This window comes from Petaurus breviceps, unplaced genomic scaffold, assembly GCF_028583685.1.
Source record: "Petaurus breviceps papuanus isolate PSGF00001 unplaced genomic scaffold, PetGlider_PUasm1.0 186, whole genome shotgun sequence".
NCBI classification, from domain to species: domain Eukaryota; kingdom Metazoa; phylum Chordata; class Mammalia; order Diprotodontia; family Petauridae; genus Petaurus; species Petaurus breviceps.
In genome coordinates this window covers 24,362,978-24,363,467 of record NW_027185798.1, presented here as the reverse complement: position 1 = coordinate 24,363,467, position 490 = coordinate 24,362,978, and the positions used below count along the sequence as shown (strand labels likewise).

The following is a 490-nucleotide window of genomic DNA, read 5'->3' as shown; positions in this document are numbered from 1 at the left end:
CTATCTATCTATCTATCTATCTATCTATCTATCTATCTATCTATCTAGGTAGCATATATATTAAAACTGGTACAGAGAAGATTAGCACAACCCCTGTGCAAAAATGACACAAACATTTGTGGAAATTTCCAAACTTTTTTCCCAAAAAACTCGTTATGAAACATACTATCTACCTCAGATAGAACTGATGGACTCAGAGTACCGACTGATGCATTTTCTCTTTCTTTTTCATCCTTCCTCCTTTTCTTCCTTTTTCCCTCTGTCCCTTCCTTCCCTCTCTCCTTCCTTCCTTTTATTCCTTCTTCCCTCCTTCCTTCCTTTCTTCCTTCTCTCGCTTTCTCCTTCCTTATTCCTCTATTCCTTCCTTCCTCCTTCCCTCCCTCCATACCCTCCTTACCTTCCTTCCTTCCTTTCTTTCTTCCTTCCTTCCTTCCTTTCTTTCCTTCTTTCTTTCTTTCTTTCTTTCTTTCTTTCTTTCTTTCTTTCTTTC

The 490-nt window shown here is 38.6% G+C and overlaps 1 pseudogene; it reads left to right on the top strand.

Moving 5' to 3' along the window:
- The first annotated feature begins 38 nt into the window (after window positions 1–38).
- Window positions 39–138, top strand: LOC138162958 (U6 spliceosomal RNA; annotated as a pseudogene).
- The last annotated feature ends 352 nt before the right edge of the window (window positions 139–490 follow it).